At 38.0% G+C, this 15,911-nt stretch overlaps 5 non-coding genes across 5 annotated transcripts; all 5 read right to left on the bottom strand.

Moving 5' to 3' along the window:
• Positions 1-8,599: 8,599 nt before the first annotated feature.
• trnas-gcu (transfer RNA serine (anticodon GCU)) lies at positions 8,600-8,681 on the bottom strand. The gene has a single exon. It is a non-coding gene; the product is annotated as a tRNA-Ser (tRNA).
• Positions 8,682-9,866: 1,185 nt separating this feature from the next.
• trnas-gcu (transfer RNA serine (anticodon GCU)) lies at positions 9,867-9,948 on the bottom strand. The gene has a single exon. It is a non-coding gene; the product is annotated as a tRNA-Ser (tRNA).
• Positions 9,949-10,714: 766 nt separating this feature from the next.
• trnas-gcu (transfer RNA serine (anticodon GCU)) lies at positions 10,715-10,796 on the bottom strand. Its single transcript has one exon. It is a non-coding gene; the product is annotated as a tRNA-Ser (tRNA).
• A 766-nt stretch (positions 10,797-11,562) lies between these two features.
• On the bottom strand, positions 11,563-11,644 carry trnas-gcu (transfer RNA serine (anticodon GCU)). Its single transcript has one exon. It is a non-coding gene; the product is annotated as a tRNA-Ser (tRNA).
• A 967-nt stretch (positions 11,645-12,611) lies between these two features.
• Positions 12,612-12,694, bottom strand: trnas-gcu (transfer RNA serine (anticodon GCU)). The gene has a single exon. It is a non-coding gene; the product is annotated as a tRNA-Ser (tRNA).
• Positions 12,695-15,911: the final 3,217 nt, after the last annotated feature.

The following is a 15,911-nucleotide window of genomic DNA, read 5'->3' on the forward strand; positions in this document are numbered from 1 at the left end:
CCTATTATTGTATTGTACGCAATTCTTGGGGGTTTCCCCTCCCATAAAAAATCTTGAACACACTTTTTCAATCTCCCTTCTATCCAACATGGCATTTCTGTTACATATAATTTATACCATAGCTTTGATGTCATTAAAACATTTAATATTAAGGCTTTCCCCTTTAAACAAAGTTCTCTCATCCTCCAAAAATTTAATCTTGATTCTATTCCTCTTATTAGATCATCCCACATCTTTTCTGTTGCTTTTCTTTCATTTTTACCAATTAAAATTCCTAAAATTTTCAGCTCTTCTACTTCTCTAAATTGAAAACAATCTGTTAAAATATCTGCTTTACCAAACCTCATATATTCTGTTTTATTTTCATTTATTTTGCTTCCTGTTCCCTTACAAAACTCCTGTACTTTTTTCATGGCTTCTTTTACACTCTTTTTCTCCTTCACTATTATTGTTGTATCATCAGCATACTGGTATATTTTTCCTTCATCCTCCTCTTCTTCTATTTTTATTCCTTTAATTTTAGTTTCTTGTTTTATTGCTAACCCTAAAGGTTCTGCGACTAGGGAATATAATAGCGCTGAAAGGGGACATCCTTGTCTAATCGATCTTGTAATTTTAAAACAATCTGTTAAAAAACCATTACATTTTACTTTTGTAAAAGCCCCTTTATATAAAATTTTAATCCAATTAATAAAATTCTCTCCAAATCCAAATGTTTTGAGTACATCAAATAAGTAAGTATGTTCTACTCTGTCAAAAGCCTTTTCAAAATCTACGCTAATTAAAAAACCATTCATCTTCTTTTCTTGTAAATAATCTATTGTGCTTTTAATACTCATTGTTACATCTGCTATATCTCTCCCTTTTATTGCATATGCTTGGTTTGATTTAATTAATTTAGGCATTACTTCCTTTAATCTATTCGCTAAAACTTTTGCTAAAATCTTTAAATCTGTATTTAACATTGTTATTGGTCTATAATTTTGTAATTCAGTTTTTGCTCCTTTTCTTTTATATATTAACTTCATTAATCCCATCCCCATTCTTTCATTCATCTCTTTACATTTAAAAGTTTCTTTAAAAACTTCTTTAAGTATTCCTTTTAAAATATCTTTAAAAACAATATAAAATTCATTTCCTATTCCATCTATACCTGGACTTTTCTTTTTATTTAGTTGTTTTATTGCAATTTCAATCTCTTCTTCTTCTATTTCTCTGTCACATTCTTTGTTGTCATCTTTCTCTAGTTTTACTTTTATATAATTTAGAATCTTCCTTTCTTTTTCTTCATCAATACCTTTTGCTTCAAAAAGATCTTCATAAAAATGTTTGATTTCTTCTAGTATTTCTATGTTTCCTTTCGCAATTTTTCCATTTCTCCCTTTAATTTCCTTTAGTATTCCTGCTTTACCTCTTTGCGTCTCTAAATCAAAAAAGAATTTCGTGCATTTTTCCCCTTCTACTGTGTATTTAGATCTGCTCCTCAACATTGCCCCCTTATATTTGTCTTCTTCTAAATCTCTTAATTTTTGCTCTATTTCTTTGATTTTTTCAATGTCTTTATTTTCTTTGTTTAATTCTTTTTCTAAGGATCTTTTAACTTCTTTTTCTGTATACTTTTTATATCTTTGTAGTACTGCACAATATTTGATTGTGTATTTTCTTATTTGATATTTTGTGTTTTCCCACCATATCCTTTTATCTTCATCATACATTCTATTTTCTTTTTCTTTCTCTATTATTTCTTTGACTTTTTGAACATAATCTTGATTCTTTAAAATAGTTGTGTTTAAAATCCAAGTCCCTGGTCCTTTTTGTATGTTTTCTATATTCACTTTAAAATGCAAGAGCTTATGATCACTAAAACTGTTCTCTTCATACTGTATGTTTTCTATAAAATTTTCAATATTTCTAGTACATAAAATAAAATCTATTCTCGTTTGACATATAAAATTCCCCACTATTTGTCTCCTTGAAAACTCTCTTTTTACTCTATTCCTTTCCCTCCATATATCTACTAAACTATTTTCCTTTATTAACTCATTTAGTTCCTTTCTTTCTATATCCGATTTAAAAACCATTCCATCAGCCATATCTTGTTTTCTAAAAACAGTATTAAAATCTCCCATCATTATTATTTCTTTAAAACCTTTTAATACTTTATTTAAAACCTCAAAAAATTCTTTTTTGTCTTTATCTTCTGTTGGTGCATGTATATTTGCTATTATTAATTCATGTCCTTCATAGTTCACCTCTATTACTAAACATTTTCCATAATTATCCCTATACACAATTCTTTTAAAGTTTAAAACATCTTTCCTTATTAAAAAAGCAACACCTCTTCCAGATTTACCATCACCATTATTATATATAATATCCCCTTGCCACAACTTTTTAAAATCGTCCATTGCATGTTCTTTCCAGTTTGTTTCCTGTAAACCTATCACTTCCTTGTGTTTACATTTCTCTCTTATTTTCTCAAATTTATCTTTTCCCATCAGTCCCCTTGCATTAAAAGACACACAGTTTAAAACCATTAAAATAAATAAAAATGAAATTAAAAACCTACACATCCTCATTGTCCTTCATCTCCTTCCAACGCTCTCAACCAACAACTTCTTCCGTTAAAAGAGGCAAAGATTAAAAGCATTTTAAAATAGATAAAATATTTTAAAAATATCATTTTTCTTCATCTTCTTCCAGTCCCCTTAACACTTCATACCTATTTACATATTTAGCTCTGTTCTTTGTTAAAACTTTTTTCTTTGCCATGTCCAAGTTTGGTTTTACCTTAAAAGTTCTTCTTCTTAAAAATCCTCTTTCCACTTTGTTCTTATCCACATTTTCCATCCTTGTTTCTTCATCATTTGCCATTCCTTCAGCTTGACCAGTCTTTCTTAGTTCCTCTTTTTCCATCGTGCTTAAAAAAGTTTTAAAACTGTCCGATATTTCCATTTGTGACCACTGTCCATCTTGTCCTGATAACTGTACTTCTTTCTCTTCATTTTCGTTTTCTCCTTCCTTTTTTTCATTGTTATTCATTTCCTCCTCCATTGTCCTTTCTATTGCTTCATTATCTTCTTCCCTTTTGTTGTTTTCTTCATGCACCTGCCGGTCCTGATCTTCTCCTCCTCCTTCCTCTCCTTCCATCCAGCATTCACACTTGTTTAAAAAATTTTTACATTCCGGGCACCTGACAGTGATACAGTCTCTTGCAAAATGCCCCCTTTCCTCGCATTTGTAGCACTTGAATTCTGGACAGTCTTTCAGCATGTGCTCCGGGCTCATGCACAGCCTACAGGTCTTCACCTGATGGCTGTGCATCACCCTGAAGTACTGCGTTCCTTCTGCTGTCTCCATTTTTGTGCTATATGGCAAGGATTCCACCTCTTTAGGGAACCTCACTTTAAGGAACCTTGTTCCGTCTTCTATGTCGGTACCCGGATAAAACCTTCGTTTAATTTTAGATATGGGACAAACTCCCCAAGTATCTAATTTCTCCAGAATTTCCTTATCTTCAAGATAGACCGGCAGGTGCATGAAGGAAACAACAAAATCCCTATTATGAAGCTTTTTAATTTCACAGTTCACCCCATTTATCATCAGTTTGTCAGTCAATTGTTCACATAATTCCTCTGTTTCCATTGTTAGTTCGTACTCCTTCCCTTGTCTTGGTCTTAAAGCCAGAATTTTTCCATGTCCACATTTTTCAATCACCGCTTTAATAATATCTTCTGCTCTCACTTCCTGTACATCTTCCACATTAATGATAACTGTTGCCTCCTTTAAATACTTTCTTCCACCTACTTGGCTTTTCCGTTGTCCAGCTCGTTGTCCATTTTCCAGTCCGTTGTCTTTAACCATTCTTGTCTCGTCATCCAGTCCTGTTTCATATTCCTTTCGTGTCTCTGCATCCAGTCCAGGGTCGTTTGCCATCAATCCGTCCTTTGTTTGCTCCATAGCAAAAAAACACACGCAAAAAACCACCCTCCAGCCAGCAAAATGCTGCTGTCAGGTGGTTAAAAAACAAAAATCAAAAACAAAAAAAACTATATCAGTCCACAAAAAGTGTAAAACACAAAAAAATAAACAGAAAAAATGGAGGAGAGCCTTCCTCTCCTGACTGCTGCCAGTCACTTCCTTGTTGCACTCTAGCTCCCTCTAGCGTGCTCAGGGTGGTGTGGCCGTAAGCAAGAGAGTCTGTCAAGAGTTGGCTATTTAAAACAGGCGCAGCACCAGGGACCGAGCGCAGCTCAGCTGGCATCGACACAGCACCGACAGAAACAATGCCCTTGAAGGTGAGAAAAAATAATGGCAGCGAAGCTGTGACACGGGGAAGTCTATCAGCTGCCAAATGAAGGACTTCGAAAAGCTTACAGCACCTGGTATTCCCAGGCGGTCTCCCATCCAAGTGTAACAAGTGTACTATATTTATTTATTATTTGACCAGACAATAAAACCAGAAGTTTACAAGGTAAGTACAAGGAGGTGGGGGTGAAACTGAGCAATAACCAAAGACAAACTGAATTTTTTAAATACAAAAATAGTTTTACTTTAGATTGTATGAATTTTTTCCTTTTCGTATTTGTCTTAGTAAACAATACTTACATCAGTAACATAACTATTTATACACAACCCCAGGGTGCACCCACTTTACAATTATTTTAAATCAAACACAAATCACAATAAATGAATTCAAGTTAAAACAAAAGAAACCATAAAATAACACAAATAAATCAGTGTCGTTGTTCACTCTAAAATTGGTGAAATCAGTTCAATTCAGATAAAGTTCTGTTTTTTCCCCGTCAAGAAAATCACGGGGAAAAAAAAACCTGGCCTGATCACAGACCAGAATTTATAAATAAGTTTAATATGTTCAAAATTATTTCAAAAACATACAAAATATACAACACGTAGAACAAATAAAACACATCCACACACATGTATACCATAAAATGAGCTAATATAATGGAATACCTGTCAAACTCACGATGTCTATATCACTCTATGGTCTTCTCACACACACGCGATTGCAAAATGGCATCAGCGCACAGTAAACGCAATGCAACATGCAGTCTGACTTCAACACACTCTTAAATACACTAACACTTTTGCAGGTACAACTTGATTTAGTACAACTACAATCACTTTTAAACTGTTTGGGAATCTTAAAGGGCCATGAAACCCCCTCGTTTCAGCAGGGTGTTTTCACACCTCTTCTTTGGAAAAAGTCAGAAAAGTGGGGGTGTCCAGCTCTGTTTAGGGGGGAGTGTCGGAGAAACTAAAGTGGGAGGGTGTGGGAGTGTCTATTTGGGCACACGCGAGTTTCAGTCAAAATACACAGGAGAAAGGGATGGTGTTTAACCTAACCTACATGGACATCTGTAGTCGAATTATTTGCCAAATTATTAAATGTTGGACTTTAACTGCAGTTTGGCTCTTTCATTCAGGGAATTCATTCATGCCCCTCGCGACAAATGAGATATTTGATTCGAAGATCTGCTCTAAGCGTGTATTTTTCATGCAATGTTTGATACCGCACGGCGAATGACAGAAAAAAAACTCAGCATTTCCCGGAAACTTAGATGCACACAGCAGGTAGCGTCCGAAAGCCGCGTGTGTTATTCCGGTCACAAAATGCGGTGCTAACATGTTTGCACTCAATGCAATAGTTAACTTATTTGATACGAACAAACTGAATATACAAAGAGCACTGGTCGCTCACTTACCAAATCTGTAGAGACAGGACAATCACCAGCAACTAGAGCCGCGTCTTTATGAAGAGAAGACTACATCCGGAATCCGGATTTCAGCTTTTGCAGATGAGAACAGCTCTCAGGTAAACAATAATCCCCCTTAGACACGTAAATTATTGTTGTCGAGCGTCGCGTACACTGTAATCCACACGTGATCCAGATGAGCTCTCACAGAGAGAAAATGAAAATGAAACTTAACAGCAGCAAACTGTAAAAGCAACACTTCACGCTTGTTTTGCCAACACAACGTGGCGTCTCTGTGGTGTAAAGACGGTGACACTAATGAATATTAATGAAGTTGCACAATAGAGCGCGCTGATTGGTTTGAACCAAGCCTTACTCATGCATTAATGCATCACACTGTAAGACGTAATAAGGCACACTCTGGCACAGACGTCCAGTCTGCACGCTGGAATACAACGCTATTATGTCATGACCGTGACGCAGCTTCAAAAATTTGTTTCAAACAGGAAGTACGAATTTGCTTGAAATAACGCAAAAACAACCAATTTACACTTTTTAGTGAAATATAGGTGTCCTAATAGTGTTCTTAGCAGTGTGGGACACATATATGACTGTCAACAGCTCAAAAAATGTGTTTTGGTGTTTCATGACCCTTTAACATACTGTATTTTAATCTTTTTGTTCAAGTTTGCTCCTCTATTATTCTGCCAACCGGTCTCGTCTCTGCTCTCTCTCTGTGGCAAGCTGGAAGGGGCGGAGCTAACAACCCGCTCTTACGATTGGTTGTTACTTTACCTCAAACTACATTTGTATACATGAATTTTATTTTGTTTATCATATTTATAAAGACTTGTAGATATAATGATAATATGATTATACTTTAACTATTTCACTAGGGTTACATATGTTTCTGCAACTATTGTCGGTAAGATGACTTTCAGTTTTGCCATATGAACGACAGAGCATAAGAACGACAAGAATGGGATTCGATGGACTCGGCCACCTCGTTATGTATGTACTCACTTTCCGGATATGGGCTGGACTATAGGATTTCTGTATGTATTTGCTGCTATTTTCGGTAAAGATGATTTTAAATTTTGCAACAACATCCTTCAAAACGACAAGAGCGTGCGAGTAAAACACCTTCCACAGAAGCACCAGGCTCTTTCAAATGCCAAAGCATTTGAACAACAAGGATGGGATTTGATGGACTCTTCCACCTCGTCATGTATGTACTCACTTTCATGATGGGGGCTGGACTATGACATATGTTTGTATTTGCAGCTATTTCCGATAAAGTTGACATAAAATTTTGCAACAACATCCTTTAAAAAGCTAAAATAATGAGAATAAACGAAATTTTACAGAAACACCATGATCTCTCGAATGCCGAATCAAATGAGCGACGAGGATGGGTTTCAAACCCACTCATGCAGTGCATAATGGACTAGCAGTCCATCATGTTAACCACACGGCCAACACGTCATGTATTTTCTTTTTTCTCTAGTGGAGGCCGGACTTTGGCACATAATTGTATATGTATGTTTCAGCAACTATTTTCGGTAAGATGACTTTCAGTTTTGCCGTATGAACGAAAGATCAAATGAACGACAAAAATGGGATTCGATGGATTCGGCCACCCCGTCATGTATGTTCCCCTTTCCTCTTGGGGGCTGGACTATAGCATTTCTGTATGTATTTGCTGCTATTTTCGGTAAAGATGATGTTAAATTTTGCAACAACATCCTTCAAAACGATAAGAGCGTGCGAGTAAAACACATTCCACGGACGCACTGGCCTCTTTCAAACGCCAGAGCATTTGAACGACAAGGATGGGATTCGATGGACTCTTCCACCTCGTCATGTATCTACTCACTTTCATGATGGGGGCTGGACTATGGCATATGTTTGTAATTGCAGCTATTTTCGATAAAGTTGACATAAAATTTTCAACAACATCCTTCAAAACGCTAAAAGAGTGAGAGAACTTCTACAGAAACACCATGATCTCTCAAATACCAGAACATTTGAGTGACGAGGATGGGATTCGACGCCGCGCGTGCAGAACACAATGGATAAGCAGTCCCTCGCCTTAACCACTCGGCCACCTCGTCACAAATTTTTTTTTTCTCTGGTAGAGGCTTGACTGTGGCACATATGTGTATATGCATGGTTCTGCAACTATTTTCGGTAAGATGACTTTCAATTTTGCCGTATGATCGACAGAGCAAATAAACGACAAAAATGGGATTCGATGGACTCGGCCACCCGGTCATGTATGTACTCACTTTCCTGTTGGGGGCTGTACTACGGCATTTCTGTATATATTGGCTGCTATTTTCGGTAAAGATGACGTTAAATTTTGCAACAACATCCTTCAAAACGATAAGAGCGTGCGAGTAAAACACCTTCCACGGAAGCACCGGCCTCTTTCAAACGCCAGAGCATTTGAACGACAAGGATGGGATTCGATGGACCCTTCCACCTCGTCATGTATGTATTCACTTTCATGATAGGGGCTGGAATATGACATTTCTGTATGTATTTGCTGCTATTTTCGGTAAAGATGAAGTTAAATTTTGCAACAACATCCTTCAAAACGATCAGAGCGTGCGAGTAAAACACCTTCCACGGAAGCACCGGCCTCTTTCAAACGCCAGAGCATTTGAACGACAAGGATGGGATTCGATGGACTTTTCCACCTCATCATGTATGTACTCACTTTCATGATGGGGGCTGGACTATGGCATATGTTTGTATTTGCAGTTATTTTCGATAAGGTTGACATACAATTTTGCAACAACATCCTTCAAAACGATAAAAGAGTGAGAGAACTTCTACACAAACATCATGATCTCTCGAATGCCATAACATATGAGCGACGAGGATGGGATTCGAACCCACGCATGCAGAGCACAATGGATTAGCAGTCCATCGCCTTAACCACTCGGCCACCTCGTCACGTCCTTTCCTTCATGTCTGGTGGAGCCTGGACTGTGGCACATATTTGTTAATGTATGTTTCTGCAACTATTTTCGTTAAGATGACTTTCAGTTTTGCCGTATGAACGAGAGAGCAAATGAACGACAAAAATGGGATTCGATGGACTCAGCCACCCCGTCATGTATGTACTCACTTGCCTGTTGGGGGCTGGACTACGGCATTTCAGTATGTATTTGCTGCTATTTTCGGTAAAGATGACGTTAAATTTTGCAACAACATCCTTCAAAACGATAAGAGCGTGCGAGTAAAACACCTTCCACAGAAGCACCGGCCTCTTTCAACGCCAGAGCATTTGACAACAAGGATGGGATTCGATGGACTCTTCCACCTCGTCATGTATGTACTCACTTTCATGATGGGGGCTGGACTATGGCATATATGTTTGTATTTTCAGTTATTTTCGATAAAGATGACATCAAATATTGCAACAACATCCTTTAAAACGCTAAAATAATGAGAATAAACGAAATTCTACAGAAACACCATGATCTCTCGAATGCAGAATCAAATGAGCGACGAGGAGGGGTTTCAAACCCACTCATGCAGTGCATAATGGACTTGCAGTCCATCGCATTAACCACAAGGCCAACACGTCATGTTTTTTCCATTTTCTCTAGTGGAGGCCGGACTTTGGCACATGATTGTATATGTATGTTTCAGCAACTATTTTCGGTAAGAAGACTTTCAGTTTTGCCGTATGAACGAAAGATCAAATGAACGACAAAAATGGGATTCGATGGACTCGGCCACCCCGTCATGTATGTACTCACTTGCCTGTTGGGGGCTGGACTACGGCATTTCTGTATGTATTTGCTGCTATTTTCGGTAAAGATGACGTTATATTTTGCAACAACATCCTTCAAAACGATAAGAGCGTGCGAGTAAAACACCTTCCATAGAAGCACCGGCCTCTTTCAAACGCCAGAGCATTTGAACGACAAGGATGGGATTCGATGGACTCGGCCACCCCGTCATGTATGTACTCTCTTTCATGATGGGGGCTGGACTATGGCATATGTTTGTAATTGCAGCTATTTTCGATAAAGTTGACATAAAATTTTGCAACATCATCCTTCGAAACGCTAAAACAGTGAAAGAACTTATGAGAAACACCATGATCTCTCAAATACCAGAACATATGAGCGACGAGGATGGGATTCAAACCCACGCGTGCAGAGCACAATGGATTAGCAGTCCATCGCCTTAACCACTCGGCCACCTCGTCACATATTTTTCTTTTTCTCTGGTAGAGGCTGGACTGTGGCACATATATGTATATGTATGGTTCTGCAACTATTTTCGGTAAGATGACTTTCAATTTTGCCGTATGATCGACAGAGCAAATGAACGACAAAAATGGGATTCGATGGACTCGGCCACCCCGTCATGTATGTACTCACTTTCCTGTTGGGGGCTGGACTACGGCATTTCTGTATATATTGGCTGCTATTTTCGGTAAAGATGACGTTAAATTTTGCAACAACATCCTTCAAAACAATAAGAGCGTGCGAGTAAAACACCTTCCACGGAAGCACCAACCTCTTTCAAACGCCAGAGCATTCGAACGACAAGGATGGGATTCGATGGACCCTTCCACCTCGTCATGTATGTATTCACTTTCATGATGGGGGCTGGAATATGACATTTCTGTATGTATTTGCTGCTATTTTTGGTAAAGATGAAGTTAAATTTTGCAACAACATCCTTCAAAATGATCAGAGCGTGCGAGTAAAACACCTTCCACGGAAGCACCGGCCTCTTTCAAACGCCAGAGCATTTGAACGACAAGGATGGGATTCGATGGACTTTTCCACCTCATCATGTATGAACTCACTTTCATGATGGGGGCTGGACTATGGCATATGTTTGTATTTGCAGTTATTTTCGATAAGGTTGACATAAATTTTTGCAACAACATCCTTCAAAACGATAAAAGAGTGAGAGAACTTCTACAAAAACATCATGTTCTCTCGAATGCCAGAACATATGAGCGAAGAGGATGGGATTCGAACCCACGCATGCAGAGCACAATGGATTAGCAGTCCATCGCCTTAACCACTCGGCCACCTCGTCACGTCCTTTCCTTCTTCTCTGGTGGAGGCTGGACTGTGGCACATATTTGTTAATGTATGTTTCTGCAACTATTTTCGGTCAGATGACTTTCAATTTTGCCGTATGATCCACAGAGCAAATGAACGACAAAAATGGGATTCGATGGACTCGGCCACCCCGTCATGTATGTACTCACTTTCCTGTTGGGGGCTGGACTACGGCATTTCTGTATATATTGGCTGCTATTTTCGGTAAAGATGACGTTAAATTTTGCAACAACATCCTTCAAAACAATAAGAGCGTGCGAGTAAAACACCTTGCACGGAAGCACCAACCTCTTTCAAACGCCAGAGCATTCGAACGACAAGGATGGGATTCGATGGACCCTTCCACCTCGTCATGTATGTATTCACTTTCATGATGGGGGCTGGAATATGACATTTCTGTATGTATTTGCTGCTATTTTTGGTAAAGATGAAGTTAAATTTTGCAACAACATCCTTCAAAATAATCAAGGCGTGCGAGTAAAACACCTTCCACGGAAGCACCGGCCTCTTTCAAACGCCAGAGCATTTGAACGACAAGGATGGGATTCGATGGACTTTTCCACCTCATCATGTATGTACTCACTTTCATGATGGGGGCTGGACTATGGCATATGTTTGTATTTGCAGTTATTTTCGATAAGGTTGACATAAATTTTTGCAACAACATCCTTCAAAACGATAAAAGAGTGAGAGAACTTCTACAAAAACATCATGTTCTCTCGAATGCCAGAACATATGAGCGAAGAGGATGGGATTCGAACCCACGCATGCAGAGCACAATGGATTAGCAGTCCATCGCCTTAACCACTCGGCCACCTCGTCACGTCCTTTCCTTCTTCTCTGGTGGAGGCTGGACTGTGGCACATATTTGTTAATGTATGTTTCTGCAACTATTTTCGGTCAGATGACTTTCAGTTTTGCCGTATGATCGACAGAGCAAATGAACGACAAAAATGGGATTCGATGGACTCGGCCACCCCGTCATATATGTACTCACTTTCCTGTTGGGGGCTGGACTACGGCATTTCTGTATATATTGGCTGCTATTTTCGGTAAAGATGACATTCAATTTTCAACAACATCCTTCAAAACGATAAGAGCGTGCGAGTAAAACACCTTCCACAGAAGCACCGGCCTCTTTCAAACGCCAGAGCTTTTGAACGACAAGGATGGGATTCGATGGACTCTTCCACCTCGTCATGTATGTACTCACTTTCATGATGGGGGCTGGACTATGGCATATATGTTTGTATTTGCAGCTATTTTCGATAAAGATGACATCAAATGTTGCAACAACAGCCTTTAAAACGCTAAAATAATGAGAATAAACGAAATTCTACAGAAACACCATGAACTCTCGAATGCTGAATCAAATGAGCACGAGGATGGGTTTCAAACCCACTCATGCAGTGCATAATGGACTAGCAGTCCATCGCGTTAACCACACAGCCAACACGTCATGTATTTTCCTTTTTCTCTAGTGGAGGCCGGACTTTGGCACATAATTGTATATGTATGTTTCAGCAACTATTTTCGGCAAGATGACTTTCAGTTTTGCCGTATGAATGAAAGATCAAATGAACGACAAAAATGGGATTCGATGGACTCGGCCACCCCGTCATGTATGTACTCTCTTTCATGATGGGGGCTGGACTATGGCATATTTTTGTATTTGCAGCTATTTTCGATAAAGTTGACATAAAATTTTGCAACAACATCCTTCAAAACGCTAAAAGAGTGAGAACTTCTACAGAAAGACCATGATCTCTTGAATGCCATAACATATGAGTGACGAGGATGGGATTCAAACCCACGCGTGCAGAGCACAATGGATTAGCAGTCCATCCGCCTTAACCACTCGGCCACCTCGTCATGTATTTTCCGACTTCTCTGGTGGAGGCTGGACTGTGGCACATAATTGTAAATATATGTTTCTGCAACTATTTTCGGTAAGATGACTTTCAGTTTTGCTGTATGAACGACAAAAATGGGATTCGATGGACTCGGCCACCCCGTCATGTATGTACTCACTTGCCTGTTGGGGGCTGGATTATGGCCTTTCTGTATGTATTTGCTGCTATTTTCGGTAAAGATGACGTTAAATTTTGCAACAACATCCTTCAAAACGATAAGAGTTGCGAGTAAAACACCTTCCACAGAAGCACCGGCCTCTTTCAAACGCCAGAGCTTTTGAACGACAAGGATGGGATTTGATGGACTCTTCCACCTCGTCATGTATGTACTCACTTTCATGATGGGGGCTGGACAATGGCATATATGTTTGTATTTGCAGCTCATTTTTTATAAAGATGACATTAAATTTTGCAACAACATCCTTCAAACCGCTAAGAGAGTGATAGTAAAACAACTTCTACAGAAACACTATTCTATCAAATGCCAGAACATGTTAGCAAAGAGTATGGGATTCAGACACACGTGTGCAAAGCACAATGGACTAGCAGTCCATCGCCTTAGCTACTCTGCCAACTCGTCTCGTATACACCTTTTTCTCTGGTGGAGGCCGGACTGTGGCACATATTTGTAAATGTATGTTTGTGCAACTATTTTTGGTAAGATGACTTTCAGTTTTGCCATTTGAACGACAAGAATGGGATTCGATGGACTCGGCCACCTCGTCATGTATATACTCCCTTTCCTGATGGGGGCTGGACTATAGCATTTCTGTATGTATTTGCAGCTCTTTTCGGTAAAGATGACATGAATTTTTGCAACAACATTCTTTAAAACGATAAGAGCGTGCGAGTAAAACACCTTTCACAAAAGCACCAGCCTCTTTCAAACGCCAAAGCATTTGAACGACAAGGATGGGATTCGATGGACTTGGCCACTTCGTAATAAAATTTTCCAACAACATCCTTCAAAACGCTAAAAGAGTGAGAGTAAAACAAGTTCCACAGAAGCACCAGTCTCTCTCGAATGCCAGGACATATTAGCGACGAGGATGGGATTTAAAGAGCACAATGGATTAGCAATGCCAGCTGCTGAAGGATTGTCCATCAATATTTCACAAATGTTGAAGATGAGGGCCAATCGGAGCGATTCGGTCCAACATTGTAGCCAATCACGTTGCAGCATCTCAATATTTGCAGCCAATCGCGGACCGTAATTCTCAACATTTTCAACATTTGACCAATCAGAGTCATGGCAATGGTAAAGCAGGGGAAGGAACCGTTCCAAGAATCACCGCTAGGTGTGCAGTCAAACAGGTTAGTCAGATGTCAATCAATTTTCCGAACTAAGCCGAAGGTACACGAAGGAATAACAGGGTCATCTGGAGGCGGGTCAGAGGTCAAAAAAGTTCCTTGACCTTCAGTGATTTTCGACAAACAGCATCATTCGACAGAGCACAGCATCGTTTTGTTTAAAGTTCAGGACTTTTTTTCTGATAGTGATTTCTTAAAAAAGATAAGAAAATCTACATAATTGCACGTATTAATGTTTTAGTGTGTTGTAATTCAAATTTGGATACTTTAATCTAAAACCGTTTAATTTATAGGAGAAAAAATGTCTGAAAAATTCCACAAAGCCATGTCAGACGCTGACTGGATTTCACATCTGAAAAAGTTTGCCAGCACAGGAGTTTGGCCATCAGATGAGGGCAACAGGAACAGGCCAGCTCCTCTGCAAAAAAAGTGGCATGAGATTTATCAAAGGGTGTGTATTTCGTTTACATGATATAATGTTTGTTGAAATTTGCTTAACTTGTTAGGCTTCAGTACATTCAGTACAGTATCTATGTAAAACATGTCATACTTGATTTTAAATAATAATGTGTTTTAAAATGCATGTATTTTGAGATTTACGTCGAATAATTTACTATAGTTTGACCGTTTATGAGATTTTAAAAGGTGGGGGAATGGATTATGAATGTACAATACAGCATGTGGTTTTAAAGCCTGAAATGTTCCTGTCCAGTTCCTCTTTTTTTTTCTTATAGAGGTGAAGTTGGTTTTATATTTGGATATTCAGACATTCTCCTTAATAATATAATTTCAGAAAAAAATTATTTGCAAATTCTAAATAGGAAAATTATATTAGCTGACAATGATTAATGATTATCAAAGTACAGCATTGTTCACAGGGAATTAGATAATTGTTGATATTGTTTTTAAATCATACTTGCATGCTAATTCCGATCGAATATTCAAAGTAATATGGTAAACAATATAGAGACTCCTAAATGAACGAATGTGCGAATATAAAACCAACTTTACCTCTATCTTTTTCTTTTTGTTTTTTGGAGATACAAACTGTACAATTACATATTAGATAAATATTACACACATTCTAGAAACAGTGTTAAATTAATTTACAGAGCTATTTTGTGCTTTATTAAAGGAGTCATTGAGTTAAAATTATTTATTCTATTTTTCATGATTTTTTTCAGATTGAGAAATGCCCATTGCAGTCTCGTGGACAGAGGACCTTGCATTCAAAAAAATTATATGTTGGCTTTAACTTTTTTATGTCAACAGGTTCCACGTAACCGAGTTAAGTTACCTTAAAGAAAGAATATTCATTTGAGTGAACTTAAGCTAGTTACATAAAGGTAAGGTAATGGTGTTTAGTTCAATCAACACAACATTTATAATTAACTTTAATTTATTTACACTGCTAAAAAAATCCTTTAAATTTACTGAAAAATACCGGCAGTGGTTGCCAGGAATTTTCTGTAAAAATACGGAAGATTTATATAACTGTTTTAATTTACAGAAAATAACCATATTTTATCAACTGATACAATGCTTATTTCCCAAAAACCTAGTTTAGCTCACAAAAACGTAGTCATTCAATGCACTAATGTGTTCATGTATGTATAATTAGCAAACAGATTTTCCCTGTATTTGAACTACACAGTAACTTTTAAACAAAAGAAGATGCAGCACAACATCAGCTATCCTTAGTTTATATTGGACTTGCACACAGATGCTACTATCCTCCACAACGGTGCACAATAATAGTTCAATTTATTCTATTTCACTTGTTGGTTTCTAAATTTATTCAACATTTTATTTAATTTGTTAATTTTTGTATTTTTTTGTTAATATTTCACATTTAATTTTTTAGA

Source organism: Danio rerio, chromosome 4, assembly GCF_049306965.1.
Source record: "Danio rerio strain Tuebingen ecotype United States chromosome 4, GRCz12tu, whole genome shotgun sequence".
Classification (NCBI taxonomy): Eukaryota; Metazoa; Chordata; class Actinopteri; order Cypriniformes; family Danionidae; genus Danio; species Danio rerio.